We start from the raw sequence: 17,587 nt of genomic DNA on the forward strand, positions 1-17,587 counted from the left end.
GTTTCTAGCTGAGGACAACAACTGGTTATTGCTTCAATTCTTAAGGAAGTTCTTGGATATATGTTACCTTATCTTTAATAAGTATGAGATATGTGTCTTCAACATCTCTTGCAAATTCCAGGTTAATCTCCTTTACATGGCTGGCTATAAGAATAAGTAGCAATCTCCTTTACATGTGTCTTCTTTCCTTTCCTTTCCTGCAAACGAAGAAAATGTAGTTTCCAATACCTTGCATAATAGTCCCACATCGGGTACCCGAAGGAACACACAACAAGCACGTCCTATATATAAATAACAAAGTATTTGATGAAGTGAAACGTGTACTGTGGATCATTAATAAATAAATGAGAAATCATATTTATATAAAAATTTCATTACAATTTTTTGATAATTTTCTCTCTCATATGCATATTTATATTGTGAAGAGAGAAATAAAAATTGTTATGAATGGTTGTACATATATCACTACTCGTTAAATTAAATAAAAGAGAGTTTAAAAGTTTGATGTTATTATTACTTTTAATATATGAAATAGAATTTATTAAATCAATAATAATATCAATTTTTTGACTCTTTTTAAAAAAAATTAATTTTTTGAATTCTTTTTCAAGAAAATCCATTTTTTGATTTCTTTATAAAAAAAGTAATTTGTTTGGATTTTTACAATATTAACAAGAAAAAAAAAATCAATATTGAAATAAAAAATTCAAGAATTGGTTATCTTATTAAATTTATGGAAAAAATATGTTAAGATTATCTTCTATGTTCAATAACTTTATTTCTCCTAAAAGAACGCATTCCTTTCTTTAGTTTGGCTCTTTCTCTATCACTATTGAACTTGTTTCAATTAATTTACTTTCTTTTCTTAATCTTGTCTAATGCTTTTCCAAATCAAGGAAGATGATGATATTCTACCATTTCTTCAATTGTTGTTGGGAGAGAACTGAAGAGACAAAGAGAGGCATGATAAATGTTGTATTTTCCCATGTTTAAGTTATTTATTTATTTAAATAAATAAGTGGTTATGAAACTGGAGGCTCAACTCTTAGAGTAAAAGAGGGCCCTTAATAAAAAAAATTACACAATTTTTTTAAAAGAATAATCTTCTATTTAAATTGAAAATAACACTCGTATAATAATTATTTGTCACTAAAATCAAAATTAACAATTATTTTTACTAAAACGTGTTTTTTAACTTAGACATAAAAATATGGAACATGATTTTTTTTTTACTTAGAATTTTTTTTTTTAACAAGTTTTTTACTTAGAAATTGAAACATGAAACATACTTATTTTTCTTTTCTGAATGGAGGTGGGGATATTGAGCAATCATTTTTTTTTCTTGAGTCCCATCATTTTGGGAGGCCCAGCTCGGTTGAACTCTTTGCACTCTGCACTCTCCAAAGAACGGCTCTGCCCACTAGGTGCATGTAGTGGTAGTTAATCAAAAAAAGGTCTTTATTCTTTCCCTTAAATTTAATAATTGTCCATAATGAATGAGTGGAAGAACCATTTTTTGTTTTGCACGTACCGTAACTTCTTAATGACAGAAGTTATATAAAGGTGTGCAATTCATTGTTTTTGGTTTCCTAAATCTAACATTGTAGAAGGTTTAGTAGAGCCAAAAACATTCTCAAGCAAGAGCAATGGCTGAACACAATCCATTTTCGTTTCCACCGTATAAATAGAATTTCATTTATGATTATATAAAAATTAGAAACTCTTAAATTGGATTATTTAGGAATGTACTATCATGTGAAGCACATATATTGGTAATATGTCAAGGCCAACAAAATATTTTTTAACTCAGAGTGCACCATCCAATACCAAATATCTCAGAGGTGCAACTCTTTGCAATGGCTATAACCCCTTCATCAGCCACGCATACACACCTACATGTAAAATTAGATACAAGTTGTATCATAAAATGTATTTCAAATATTCATGTTTACCAAGTTAGATTGAGTGATACAAGGTTCTTGCATTTTGAAATACATCGTGTTGAAATATAATTCTAAAAACAATCGTGGCGCGATGCTTCTCCATCGTGGCATGATTCTCTAGATTTTTGATTTTAAGTTAACTCTCACAGTTAGAGTCATGGAAGACTATAAATAAGCTACTCCATTGTACCATTCAATCATCTTTTATCAAATCTAACTCTTTTACTATGTTTTCATTTGGGCTTTTACCTCATGAATATAACTATGCTAGCTATCTTGCTTACATCTGTGATCTTTCTCCCTTCGATTCCACGATTCTTAACACTAGTCTTTCTTTTTCTAGAAGATGCTCTATTCCTTGTCATAAAAAATGCTCTTTTCGCCAAGAATATGAAGAATTGTTTTCACCGACAAAAGTTGTAGGGAGCACAGTTTTGGTTCAATTATTGCTTTATCTTTGAAGGTCTGAATCTTACACCATATTTGGTTTCTTGTATCATATTAGAAAAGCTTGTTTTCAATCATTGGTGTATTTTATTCACTAATGTTTGAGGTTAAAACAGATTCAAAACTTTTGCTTCTTGATGTTAATCTCAATCGAGAGGTTTGTGTGGGTTTGGAGTTATAGTTTCAGCTTTCAAATATTCGAAATGTTTGAGGTTAAGTTTTTTTTATTTTTTTGTGGATAAGCTAATTAATATGGTTTTCGATAGTCCTATTTATGGTGCTAGTCATCAAGTTTATGATTTGGTTCCTATTTGTATCTATCACTTTTAAATAAATGTTATTTTTTATTTTGGTAAAAAAAACAAAAAATGAAATTGAATTTGTTTTGGTAAAAAAAATTGAAATTAATTAATTATTAAAAGATGGAAAATAATTTACTCCCTTTGTTTTAAAATGAATCTCACTAACAATAAAATTTTGTTTTAAAATGAATGTCAGTTATACTTTTCAATTTTGATTTTTTTATTTTTTACTTTCAATATTACCATCTAATTAATCAAGTGTACACTACTTCCAAATTATTACACCAATAGTAAATAAAGTTAGTTTGATAAAATTGTCAAATTTTTTGACACCATCATTACATTTTTTAATATACATATAAAAACCTTAAACGACATCCATTTCAAAACGGATGGAGTATATTGAAATAAATGAACACATGTACATGTCATTAACTAAATAGGAAAACTGTTTTTTTATTTAGAAAACTATTTACAATGCCGGGTGTTGGACCATTTGACTAATTTTTATCTTTGCATTTTTTTTCTTTTTCCTTTCAAAATATAGTGATCACTTCTTTTTTGCCGGATCAATACATTCACTACTACGATTTTCTGGTGTAAACTATATATTTTTTTACGCACAATAACAGAGACTAATTTGAATCCAAAACCTCTATTTAAATTTGAAGATATCACTTATTATCTCATTCAAGTGTTCTTGGGTCGCTCACTACTCAGATTTTAGTTGTGTTGTGCGTTTTTTATTGGATGTGCTTGTGATAAAAATTTACTCCGTATACAATAATTAGATGTCTGTAAAGTTTTCACACACAATTTTTACTCTGTTTGCAATAATAAGATGTGTGTAAAGTTTTCACACAAAAAAGTGTAAAGAGTTACTTTAAAATATCCTTAACATATAAATTAATTCTAATGATCGAAAACAATAATCAAGCCTCCCCTTGTTAAGTTGAGACGGTCATTTGCGGTGAAATCTTGTCACTTGTAATTAGTATCTAAAGTTATAGTATTGTTCACTAAATCACTATTCAATGGTTTGTCCTATATTTTTTTGGTTCATTTCATATACTCCGTTGGTGTAAATTTGTTTACACTGTCAATGAATCTTAACCGTTAAATCTTTAAAAACATTTAATTTGTATTATAACCGCTTTTAAGTCGTACAAACTCATAACTTTATTTCTCCTAAAAAAACACATACCTTTATTTAGTTTGGCTCCATCTCTAACACTATTGAACTAGTTTCAGCTAATTTACTTTCTTTACTTAATCTTGTCTAATGCTTTTCCAAATCAAGGAAGATGATATTCTACTGTTTCTTCAATTGTTATAGGGAGAGAACAGATGAGATTGAGAGAGGTATGATAAGTTATTATTATTTTTTTGTGAAAAGGTATGATAAGTTATTATTATTTTTTTGTGAAAAGGTATGATAAGTTTTGAATAGGGCTTGGATGTTGTATTTTTCCCAAGTTATTTATTTATTTAAATAAATAAGTGATAATTACCCATTAGATGCACATAGGGGTAGTTACCTATTAATCAGAAAATGGTCTTTATTTTTTTCCTTAATTTAGTAACTATCCATATTAAGTGAGTGGAGGAGCAGTTTTTTGTTATGCTTACGGTGACTTCTTGTTGGCATAAGTTGATAAAAGAGTGCAGCTCATTGTTTTTGATTCTCTAAGCTTAACATTTCTATGAATAAAACTTACACCATCAAAGTGAGATTGTAGAAGATTTAGAAGAGGCAAAAACATTCTCAAGCAATAACAATGGTTGAAGGGTATGTATTTATTACAATTCATTTTTCGTTTCCACGGTATAAATAGAATTTCATTTATGATTATAATTAGAAATTCTTACATTAGATACATCTCACATGGTGTTATAACGAGTTTGAAGATATGCACAGGTATGCTGCCGCTTCTTCCTACATATGAAAAGAAAATGTAGTCTTGCATAATAGTCCCACATCGGATACTTGGGGAACCCACAAAATGCATGTTCCCTCCTATTAAGCAGTTGAAACTTTTTTTATTAAATTTGATTAAATTATAACTTTTGTTATCTTTTATTCAATTAAGTGAAAATGCTTCAGCTACATATAATAAAGTAATCAATTTTTTTCTTAAAAAAAATTAATCAAAAGTAATCATTTTATACATTTACATTGGGTGTGATAAGTTTTGAACAGGGCTTGGATGTGGTGATTACACCTTTTTTTTTATTTTTTTTATTTTGCTTAAATGCAGTATTTTCCTTTATGTTTTAAAATGTTACGATTTTGATACCTTAATATAAGATTTTATTCACTAAGTATATTGAGTAGAATTTTTATATCTGGTAATGTAGTATGATTATGTAACATGTCTACTTTTGGAGATGTTTTATTTTAGCTGATGATGAGATGTTATTATTATTCCGCCGCTGCGATGTTTTGAGAAAATAATCTATGCATGTTGTTGAACTTATAGAAAAAATAACATCTAAATCCTTTGCATGATTTATATTATTATTTACCTAATTTATCGCTTTAAAGGTTTATGGTATTACATTTCACACAAAATTAAGGATAATTTATAAATGAAGGAAAGAGAATAACAATTTTAATTAACTATTGGTTGATTCTTACCTTCTTATTATCATAAATACAAAATGGAAAATTAAGTTCATGTTCACATAATATATAGTATGATCACTATAAGATAAATTAAGTTCATGTTCACATTTGTGCCGGTAAGATCACTATAAGTTTTTAAATTATATTTGAATGTCATGAAAAAACAAGCTGCAATATACGATGGGAAGCACATATATCTGTAACATGACAAGGCCAATAAAATATTTTTCAAAGTCAAAAGAGTGCAACTCAAATATCAGTGTTATAAACTTCTCATATAATGATATATCTCAGAAATTCACCAGAGGTGCAACTCTTTGCAATGGCTATAACCCCTTCATCAGTCACGCACACCTATCACGTAAAATTAGATGCAACTCCATTACGTTCATCATAAAATGAGGTACACAGATATTGCGCGATACAAGGTTCTTGCATTTTGAAATACATCGTGTTGAAATATAATTCTAAACTCTTGTATATGTTTTGTTTTGTACTACGTTTAGTTGGTTAGTAACCACGTGATAAGACCTTCCTTGTGATTTAGGCAAGCTTGGTACAACTGAAAATGAAATGGTGGAAATTTTAGTGATGAAAATGCTGAAAAACTGTGTTCTGGTCTACAATTTTTGAACTATTTCAAAATAAATGCTGAATATTGTATTAAAACTGCATTTAGTTGTATAAACATATCTATAATTAAGAATAATATTTAAAGCACCTCAAATTCCAGTAGACAGAAAAGGTTTTCAGCTGAAGACAGCAACCAGTATTGCTTCAACTTAAATATGTTACCATATCTTTAATAATTATGAGATGCGTGTCTTCAACATCTCTAGCAAATTCGAGGTTAATCTCATTTACATGGCTATATCTAGGCTACAAGAGGAAATCAAATTCAACTTCAAGTCTAAAACACCATTAATCACAAGGATCTGACAACTATAAACTGAGCAACTCATAGTTGTGAAACATGTGAATGAACCAATGATTGACACACATACATATTTTAGAGATGTGGATGAAATCTCTTACTTATTTGAATGAGAGAAATAAGGATTTTAGTTTGTTTCCACCCAAAAGATACTTTAGAGTTGTGGATGAAATCTCTTAGTTACTTGAAGGAGAGAAATTAGGATTTTAGTTTGTTTCCACCCAAAAGATACTTTAGAGACGTGGATGAAATCTCTTAGTTACTTGAAGGAGAGAAATTAGGATTTTAGTTTGTTTCCACCCAAAACATATTTTAGAGATGTGGATGAAATCTCTTACTTATTTGAATGAAAGAAATTAGGATTTTAGTTTATTTCCACCCAAAAGATATTTTAGAGATGTGGATGTAATCTCTTAAATACTTGAATGAGAGAAATTAGGCTTCAGTTTATTATTGCCACAAAAAAAAGGAAGGGCACGTACCCGTTAAAGGAAGAAAAAAAAATCTGCCATTGGTGGAAAATGTTTGCAATACATTTTTAAGGGATTCTAATGTTGACTAAAAATTCCCATTTTAAGTTTAACATATTCCAAATAAGACAATTAATTATTTGAAAATATGCTCTTTCAGAAATGTTACTAAAATGAAATAATTGTCACCAAAAGGTAGTACTTGTTAGTAATAATGTTACTAAAAGTGTCACCAAAAGGTAGTAATTGTTGCTAATAATGTTACTAAAAGCCATGTTACTAAAATGCTTCAGTAACACAGCCATGCTACTAAATTGATTCAGCAACACAAAAACATACACACACATATAAGTTTCCCTTGTTAGCAAAATTCACGTTACTAAATTGTTTGAGCAGCACAGACACAAATATATAAATAAAAAAGCAAAGCAAGCAAGGCTAAATTATTTATGAAATTCAAGGGACATTTGCTAAATTCAAAGACAAAAAAATTAGATGCTTCCAAAACTCTAAGAAACTAAAAATTAAAATTCAAACTGGAAAAGTCTTGCACAATTTATCTAAACATGGACTAATTGTAAATAACATCAAGGTAAATGGTATCATGTGACCCAACCATCGGAGCACCCCCTCTGATCTTCACACCTTCACGGAGCCTGCGAGCTTCCACAAACCTTTTCCAACGCCTTCCTATCTTGAAGTGTTCCTAAGGAATAGTTGCAAAAGTTAGCTCACACACCCATATGTTACCGTAATCGTCGATAATATTCACAGTTGTTAAGAGTGTATCAAGCATCTGCGGAACATTGCCGATGTAAAGTAGAATCTGCAAAATTAGAAATCCATGTAACTTATATCAACTAAACGAAAAAGGAACAAAAAAAGTTAAGGTGGACACGAAAAGTGTATCATACCATGCAACCTTTAGTAACATCATACTCAATTAATTTTTTTTCGAAATCAAGAACCATGTCACTGATATTGTGACGATAAGCGAGAAGAGATGTTATTGGGGGGAGATAGTCATTGAAAGTTGCTTGCAAATTCATCTTGTCAAGAAGGAAATGCATGGGGGGATTAAAGTTTCAAGTTCCTCTATAACAATCAGGAACGATTACCAGTGAGGCAGTGGTATGACAGCAAAGTCTCAATGTTTCTGGAAGCCTTGATTATGAAATTTCGGTTTAAGAGAAAGGTATGGATTTTCTTCCTATTATACCCTCATAATTTTTTGCATGGCCTCCTCCTACTCTGATGAAAATGAGTATGGAGTGGTGTGAGTAATTCATGTTGAAAAACTGTTATTGAGTAAGCAATATATATTCAGTAATAAGCAATGATAAACTGTTCCATTTATGTGAAATTACTGATGATTTATGTTAAAGAAAAATCAAATAGGACTTCCAGTTATTGGAACAATTTGTGCTGAAAATTTACATAATCTTCTTTCCCTTTATAAATTACTCAACTTACAAATGAAGAAAAAGTCACAATGATACAATCACAATGATACAATCACATATTAGATGTTAGTTCGCCCGGCGAGCGTCACAGTTATTGGCTCGCCAAGCAAGTAGTCCTATGCAGTAAAGTATTTTCTAAAAAGTGCACTGTTCATACTCAGGGACCTAATTGCAATTTCAGGATGATTATTTTGTAAATTGAAAGTAACCAATGTAAAGTCAGTATAGGCATAAGATATCAATGCGTAACACACGAGAGTTTAACTTATATATGTATATGTATGACATTACTCGGGTTGGATTCTAACCCTTAGAAATGAGAATTTTAGTAGAGACTCGACTCAGATAGTCGAGACTAGCTATGATATTAATGAATTAGAGGCATATTAGATACATGCTACAGAGATCATTGCATGTCAATAGGTCGTGGCTCAGGCAAGCTGCAGACTATGTCTGGATAGGTCAGCCCGTTAGGGAACCTTCATCACTTTTCGACATCTGTATATATGCAGATAATAATCATAATAATCTGTGTCCCTCAGCAAGCTCCAAGTTCCGCTGGATGGGTTTATCATAGATGGTAAACCACACGTAGTCAGAGGAGTTATGGTGATTAGCCTTATATAGGAGTTTCACCAGATAGCAGAAGGATGATGACCGGGGTTACTCCACTCGAGATCCATTCCATAAAATGAATCCAGATAATAATGTTTGTTCAACGCGAACTTTCTAACATTAAAATGAAAACAAAATACGAATAAGCTTATGTACAGGATTAGACATTTGATAGAAATCAAATAACGATCATAGTTTCCCCCGATCGTTTAGTTATGTAGAAAGAACGGTATAAGCCCGAAATGGGTTGAGTTTAGTCAGATGGCGATCATAGGTTTCCTACAGCCTAGAATATGTGGAATTCACTGGGACATCATGTCTCATCCCAATTATTTTATTAATTTTATAGATCAGCAGGTTGCTCGTAGCAAGAGGTAGCAGATATTTAATCGAATGGTTCATCGTTATTTAGTACTAAGTTAACGTTCATGCTAAATATTCTAGATAAATTTAGTATGAGTGTTACATTAGCCCTGTAGTTTACCAAAAACACCGGTAAACATCCGTGCGATGCATGGGCAGGAATCCAAGAATTAGCTAGCTTTTGATGGTTTTACAATCACTTCTCTGCATTGGCATATACAAATGGAAACATTTAATTACCTAACAACATTAAAAATTGTGAATGCATTGAGATCTTGTGTAGGAATTTTAAAATACTTATAGTTCATCTTTCCCCGTATCTTTGAGAATTTTTTTATCAAATTGACATGTAACTTTGTTGGATTATATATGACGTCTAGTTTCAGTCTTTATGATACTTTTTGTTCTCCAAATAGATTTACACTTTATTTAGGAGTTTGGAAGGAAGAAAAGGGAGGACTTTGGGGCTGGTAAATATAAAGGGAAATAGAGAATTTCCACTTTTTTGAAAAAAGTTTTTTCGACAATGATGATGATAAATTAATGTTTATTACTAATATATTTTTAATTTTAAAATATAACATATATTATTATATTTAAAAAATTCATATAAATCATCCAAAATCATTCTCCAATACAATTTTTGAATTGGAAGAATTTTTTTATCAAGAATAATGAGCTCCCAAGACCCTCAAAATCGTTTATAGTAGAATCTTGTGAGAATTACCTGCTGAAACTATTAAAATATTGCGAACAAAAAATCTCTAATTACTATTCAGTGCATAGTACCTTTCCAACCTTCTTTTTTGGATGGTGTATTCAAGACTTTAACAACTAATTTTTGCATACACGTACTAATTAAGGACAACATAGGAAACTTGATTTCCCTTTTTCTTTTAATTGGACTGGACAAAATAGGAAATAAATAAAAGTACTATTTATTTATTAATTACTCCCTCCATTCATTTTTAGGTGTCGTTTTAAAATTTTAACACAAAAATAGCGTATTGTATCGCACACTTTTTTCTATTATACCCTCATTATAATCCATTGATAATTTTCTATCTTTTGCACACACTTTATCTTTCCAATAAATTTAATATGTAAGAAACAATTGTTAGCTATTACTCTATTTCTCCAACAAATTTCTAATTTTTTGCGCACATCTCGTAACAAACAATTTTCAATTTTTAACTAATATTAACAAAATTTTGTTTAAATTTGAAGATAACAAAGAAACAAATTTTGGTTTTAAAACAAAACAAACAAACTTTGTTTAAAAAAAAAAAAAAAACTTTAGTTTTCAAAATGTATAAGTTTTCAAACATTAATCAGTTTTATCAAAAAATATAAGAATAATTGACCAAAATATATAATTGACGAATCGTACCCTTATAATACCAAAACAACAATTAAATAAGCACTTAAATAAAGAACGGGAGTAATAAAAGAAACTGCAGGTATAGGGTGTACCAAACTAAAAAAGAAATAAAGTATTCTACCAAAAACTAAAAAACCAAACGTTTAATAAGTCCTTCTAGAAACATCCATCTATAGATGAAAATCTTCATTAGGTAATAGACAATCACAATGGTCTAATTCGTAGCTGTAATCAGCAAATTGATTTACGCCAATTGTATAACCTGTGAAAAAAACAAGAAACAAATATTAAAGATACAACTCATCAATTTTTTACTAAGTCATAAATATAAATTAACTTATACAATACAATAACATATTACCTGCAGCTGTGCTGTTAAAGTTCTCTATGGATTCCAAGGTCTTCTTGAATATTTCTTTGCGTATTTTCATCTCAGTGCTGTTTGAGTATGTTCGATTATATTCCAGCATCCATTGTTGAAAAACTTCATCAACTGATGAGGATGATTTTTTTGGGAGTGTTCGAGACATGGCTGCAGGGTATGCACATGCCAACAAGATGATGATGAAAATTGTAACAAGCTTCATTTGATTATTTGATAGATAGATCACAGAGAATGTGTTAAATTTGTGAACAAAGTGAGGAAGCGCATAAATATATAAAGGAGAAAACTTAGGTACAATTCCTTAGATACTTTTCGTATGGTTCTTAACTAAATTCACTATGATTTCCTCAAATTCATAATTTTCTCAAAGTTTGTTATATCCAAAAAATATATATTTTTAGTTAAGAACCATACGAAAAGGACCTAAGGAATTGTACCTAAGTTTTCTCCATATATAAATATATAAGAAAGATATGGGTGGGGCTAGGGTTTGTTATATTTTCATTACGAAAGTTTTGGGCTTTTTTAAGGGTATGATTTGTCAATTATATCCTTTGTCAATTACTCTTATATTTTTAAATAAAACTAATTAATTTTTTTTTTGAAGGAAAATAAAACTAATTAATGTTATATATTTAGAAAATTAACACGAAAATAATGAAGTGTATTTTTGCACATTTTCTTCCTATTATAATCTCAATTTAATCCACCAATATATTCTTATTTTTTGGCACACACTTTATCTTTTCAATGAATTTAATATGTTATATTTATCTTGTAACAAATATTTGTTTTTTTTTTTAAGATCGTAACAAACATTTGTTAGTTACTATCTTTCAAAAAAAAACATTTGTTAGTTACTATCTTTTTTTCAACAAATTCTTTTTTTTTTTTTGCACAATCTTTGTCTCATAACAAACAATTGTCAAATATGTTCTTCCTATTGAACATTCATGGAGATTTTATTTTTTCTTCAATTAGTCTTCCACTCTTTCTTCCTTTTGAACATTCATGGAGTTTTTATTATTTTTTTCTCTCAAATCTGTTCTTTTACTTTGCACTTAAATTTTTTAACAATTATTCATCTTATTCATAGAATTTTAACTCTTCATAAAACCATTAATACAAGTAACAAAATTTTGTTTAAATCTGAAGATAACAAGAAACACATTTTGTTTTAAAAAAAAAACAAACAATCTTTGTTTAAAAGAAGAAACTTTAGTTTTCCAAATATATAGCATTAATTAGTTTTATTGAAAAAGATAAGCGTAACCAAACAAAGAAAAAGATACGAGTAATTGACAAAGGGTATAATTGACAAATCGTATCCTTAAAATACAAAAACGACTGTTAAATAGGAACGAAAAAATTCACCCTTAAACGAAACTTAAAAAGGAACGGAGAAAGTATATACTAACAATACAATCTTACCCCTTAATTTTTTGACACGTCGTCAGAATTATATCATATTTTTCTCTATTTTTCTCTCTCTTAAAGGCAAACTACAACAAACTCACTTACTAACATAATCTTTTTTTTCTAAAAACAAACTTACTCTTAATCACAATCAAAACAAATTTTCCTATAATTTAATTTACAATGCGTATTTTTGCACATTTTCTTCCTATTATACCCTCATAATTTTTTGCATGGCCTCCTCCTACTCTGATGAAAATGAGTATGGAGTGGTGTGAGTAATTCATGTTGAAAAACTGTTATTGAGTAAGCAATATATATTCAGTAATAAGCAATGATAAACTGTTCCATTTATGTGAAATTACTGATGATTTATTTTATAGAAAAATCAAATAGGTTAGCAAATATATCAATTTTCAGAATCCCTAAGATATCAGTAAATGTTTGATTTTCTCACAATATCCTATAATGCAAATTCAGAGAATATAATAGTATAAGCATCTTCTTGCTCAACTATCATGGATGGACACAAATTAGAGTGTGAAATAAGTGAATAAACCAATGATTGAAATTGCACTCACATACATAACAAATCGTAGTTGGGTTGAAATACTAACTATTGATTTTCTCATCAATGAATGAGATTACTCAATTTACATAAGTCATATCGCAATCACACAAGTTTAAGGGAAAAATATGAAGATCAGAGAAAAATACTAAATTGATTTCACTACTGGATAGAGCAAAATTGATTTCAAAGGTGAAGAATTGATTTTAACATTTTTGAATTGAATGTTCTTGAATAAAAAAATTAATTTTGCCTCTATAATTGGTTATAACTTGAAGCTCGAATTTGGAGTTTTTGCCTTTGCCATTGATTTTTAGTCTCAAATTTATTGTTAAATTCCCTTTTACATGAAATACAAATAAAAATCACTTTACATTCACAATTAAAAGATGTAACTTGCGCTCTAAGCTATCTCTGACTTATGTTGCAAACTTCTTTCTTCTCATTTGTACATTGCTCTAATACGCCCTCGCAAACTGGAGGTTGGTAGATATCTGCCATCCCTTGCTTGGTGATGCATTCATGAAATTGACAAGGTCCAGCTGCTTTTGTAAACACATCTGCTGTTTGGTTTTGTGAAGAAACAGGTAGCAATCTCATTACACCAGCTTGTAGCTTTTCACGAACAAGATGACAATCAATGTCAAGATGCTTGGTAAGTTCATGAAACTCAGGATTGGCAGAGATATGCAATACACTTTGATTATCACAGTAGAGAACAGACAAGCGTGACGGAGCATGATGGAAGTCATGTAAAAGAAACCACATCCATTGTAATTCATGAGTAGCAGAACCTTCAATTCCTGTATATGATATTTTTTTGGCAGACTCCAAGCTTTGAAGAGAATCAAATTATTTGGACAGAATCACATTCAATCTATGTTATACATTTCTACATTATAAAGTATTTGTGCGAACATTGTCAGAAGTCGACACCATATATATTTGGTAATAAGCAGTGATAAACTGTTAATTATGTCAGAAGTCAGAACCATATATATTCAGTAATAAGAAATGATAAACTGTTCTATATTCCTGTTATTGGAACACTTTGAACTGAAATTTTACATAATCTTCTTTCCTTTTATTACTCAACTTCTAGATGAAAGGAAAATCACAATGACGCAATTGACATTTGAAACATGGAGTCACAATGCAAACATAATACAATAAAAGATTTTTTATTTTATTTTTGATATAAAAACATAATTGTAAAACTAGATTATACAATTGCATATCTGTCTCGTCTTTCGTGCATAATTTTTTTATGAAGCCGGATGCATTAGGTAAGAAAATATATCAATTTAATTACCAAAATTGATACCATTGATCTCCGGACAATCCTTCTTGAATTTACACTCCTACTTATAAATGATTGATATTACTTGTTTTACACTCTAAACAATAGTGGTGTTTTGGCCTTGAATTTGATTCCTTCTTCTTTTAGCCTAGATATCGTCATGTAAAGGAGATTAACCTTGAATTTTCAGATGTTGAAGACAGACATCTCATACTAATTAAAGATAAGGTAGTCTATTTTCTTTAGTTATGTCTTAATCTATTATCATATATCTAAAAATGCAGAAGCCGGAACTGTTTATCATTCATTGCTTGCTGAGTACTTATGGTTCTGACATTACAAGAATATTAGATAAAGGGGGCAACCGTAGTTGACAATGTTTCCACAAACATTTTATGATGTAGAAATGTAGAATATAGATTGAATGTGATTCTGACCAAATCATTTTAAGCATTTTTAGTGTTTTCTCTTCGAAACTTGGAGTCTTTAAATCTGAACGGCGTCCAAAATATATCTGATACATGATTTGATGCAATAATCGATTATTGTCCTTTGTTAAAAACCTTTCCCAACTACTGGAATGTGAGGCAAATTAAAAAGAAGTATTGTGATTTAGCACTTGAAAGTCTCACTTGGTGTGCAAAATTTCTTAGTAAATTGCTAGGATAGAAGATAGAGGAGACGTTAGTTAGTGACAGTTAGGGTAGTTAGTTGATTTGTTAGATCGTAGTTAGATTATATAATAAATAAGAACACAATTGTAAAGGGATGGCATTCTTATATGTAAACATTGAGTAAATAGAGCAGTCAGCAGAAGGGAAACGCCTTTTGGAAAGTGTCTCTTTTATCTCAGTCTTTGAATGAAATTGTGTTTTTGTAATCTATTTATTTCCTTCAATTTTCTAATTCTTTAGCGTTCTTAACATACATATAAATTTGACGCCTAGGAACGTCAAGTTGACCGACAAGGGGCTGAAGTAGTTCTTGCACAAATGCATACCATTTCAGAGTTTGAATCTCTCTGCAGTGTCCAGGTAAGCATTGAAACACAACATTACTCTTATTCAATTTCACAGATGAAGCGTACCGTAAAGTTTGCATTATGAGAGGTCCATGTTTTTGGATCTCTGTCTGCTTCACCTAGGTAAAATCTTCTGTTTTGAAATTTTCTGCACGACAATATCTTATGCAGACACGACATGGTAAATCGATGATCAACTTGAATATCCGTCTATCTCATTTTATGTTAGTAACGGAGTTGCATCTAATTTTACGTGATAATTGTGTTCGTGTGACTATTCCAGCACAAAGGGTTATCACAACACGATGAAGTAATGCATTATTATACGCATACATATGCATATTCTTTTTACAATGGCAGCGTGACATTACCTCAATAGTTGGTGTGGCTGATAAATGCCTAGAAGCACTTTCAAAGTTATGTTCCAACAACATTACGGTCCTTGATGTGAACCGATGTATTGGCATCAAGGCAAGTTCCTGTTTCGTATTTTATATGATGAATTACAAGTGTTATCCAGTCCATTTGAGTAAATATATAGTAAATTACCCCACGAAATTGTAAGTTTCGTCAATTACAAATTAGCAAAACTTCAATTACCCCGCTGAAATTGCACAACGTTAATCAATTTACCCCCTCCGTCAAATTTTTCTATTAGTCAACATAACTTATGTGCAACATGCCCCCTAAACTTGAAAATTTATATTTTTTTTCTTATCCTTAAAGTGATTGTATTATCACTGAATTGTGTAGCATATTAGCTAAGTTTTGACGATATACAACCATATATTGGCAATATGGTAAAATAAATTGGCAGTATTTAATAAACTCTACAATAAACTCTACCATTTTCTAATTATATTTGCAGGTAGTTGGTATTGTCTTAAGGTTGTTAGAAGTTGGAGCCTCGATTATGAATTCCTTAACTAGTCAAATTTTCATTGATTCACTTTCCTATTGCTAGAATTCCTTAATGTCGCAAACAGAGAGAAACCTCAATGTCTATTTAGATAGAGTAATTTTAGTGAGTGGTGTGATTTTAGGAAGTGCTTAAAATGATTGGGTTAAACTACCATATTAGCAAAGTTTTGTTCTACCATACTACCAATATATGGTTGTATACCGTCAAAACTTAGCTAATATGCTCCACAATTCAGTGATAATGCAATCACTTTTAAGGATAAGAAAAAATATATAAATTTTCAAGTTCAGGAGGCATTTTGCACATAAGTGCAAAACTTCAGAGGGGTATTTGCAAAACGTCATGTTGACTAACAGAAAAATTTGACTGAGGGGGTAAATTGATTAACGTTGTTAATTTCAGAGGGTAATTAAAGTTTTGTTAATTTCAAGGGGGTAATTGACAAATGTCACTTTGGTCCCTGAACCAAAAATCAATATCCCCACTCTCAAATCCCAAAATCTCTAAATGTCATCTAATTATCTCTTTTGTTCAAAATTAATTTTCCATTAAACACCAACTTTTATATAATTATCGCAGTGTTACGTGATCCGTGCACGGATCTTTTATTAGTTTTTACCAAATCAGGCTTGTGTTCAACTTACTTGGGCAACAACAAGAACATAATCCGCCCATAATCTAATCTAATTAAAAAACAAAATATGAGATAGATAAGGAAATAACAAAGAGAGTGGCGTGTGAGAAAAATAAATTATGAGCCTTTTTTTTAAGGGTACCTCTAATAAGGACCCCAAATTATAAGGACCATCCGTGAACCTCAAAGAATGACTTGCTCTAACCAGTCACCAACCTTCATCGTTTGTTATAAGGAAAATAAAAACTACTTAATAACAAAAACTTCTTTCATCTTTCTTCAACAATCAAAATACAACCCAACCTTAAAAAAAAATACAACCCAACCTTCAACAGCAACAACCATGGCCCATAATTGTGGAAAGAATAAAGATTTGAAAGACCATTTTGCAAATGATATGATGAAAACGATAACCCTTCAGTTCATAATATTATTTGGACAAAACGCTTAATTGGAGAAGAACACTATCCATTAGTATCAATCACCACAATCTTTACCCTTTTAAATTAATATTTTGAAACTGAGTTAGGACAGTATAACCCATTAACACTTGCACCACCAATGTGAACCTCCTAACTGAAAACCAAGTTATTGTGGTTAACTTTTATTTTATTTGGAAAATGTTACATAGACACCTTTTAATTGCATACACCCTTGTACATCCCATATATTAGGAAGAGAGAAGAGAAGAAGAAAGAGAAAGTGTACTTGTGCGGGGTCCATATGGCCACATGTCAGATTTTTGTGTGGGTGTCAAGGGGTGTATTGCCATCTAAGGGTGTTTATGTATCATAACT

Source organism: Medicago truncatula, chromosome 1 (assembly GCF_003473485.1).
Source record: "Medicago truncatula cultivar Jemalong A17 chromosome 1, MtrunA17r5.0-ANR, whole genome shotgun sequence".
NCBI lineage: Eukaryota > Viridiplantae > Streptophyta > Magnoliopsida > Fabales > Fabaceae > Medicago > Medicago truncatula.